The 269-nt window shown below is 59.9% G+C and overlaps 1 protein-coding gene across 4 annotated transcripts in view; it reads left to right on the forward strand.

Annotated features, from left to right (window-relative positions):
- Window positions 1–202: 202 nt before the first annotated feature.
- LOC141565072 (platelet glycoprotein VI-like) overlaps window positions 203–269 on the forward strand; it is a 17,644-nt gene continuing 17,577 nt past the window's right edge. Inside the window, exon 1 of one of the 4 annotated variants that reach the window (XM_074308094.1) lies at window positions 203–269. This exon is cut by the window's right edge and continues 108 nt beyond it. The gene's annotated coding sequence lies outside the window, so the exon portion shown is untranslated. The other 3 variants (XM_074308095.1, XM_074308096.1, XR_012488840.1) reach the window with 3 other exon arrangements.

Raw genomic sequence — 269 nt, forward strand, 5'->3', positions numbered from 1 at the left:
TGGGGGCAGGATCGGGTGTGGGGACCAGGGTCAGATTCACAGAACCCAACTCCTGTCAATTGGGAGGGGGGGAGGAGGGAAGGGAGAGGAGGGGTGTGAAGCTGACACCTCCCGCTTCCCTGGGGATCTTTTCTGGGGCCAGAATCAGCACCCAAAAGCAAGAATGGTTCCATCTGTCACAAGGTGACTGCCCCACCCCTCGCCCACGGCATGGGGCCAGCACCCACAGAGAGGAAGAGGAAGTGAAACTCCCCAGAGTTAGGAACCCT

Source organism: Sminthopsis crassicaudata, chromosome 3 (assembly GCF_048593235.1).
Source record: "Sminthopsis crassicaudata isolate SCR6 chromosome 3, ASM4859323v1, whole genome shotgun sequence".
In the NCBI taxonomy this organism is placed as follows: Eukaryota; Metazoa; Chordata; class Mammalia; order Dasyuromorphia; family Dasyuridae; genus Sminthopsis; species Sminthopsis crassicaudata.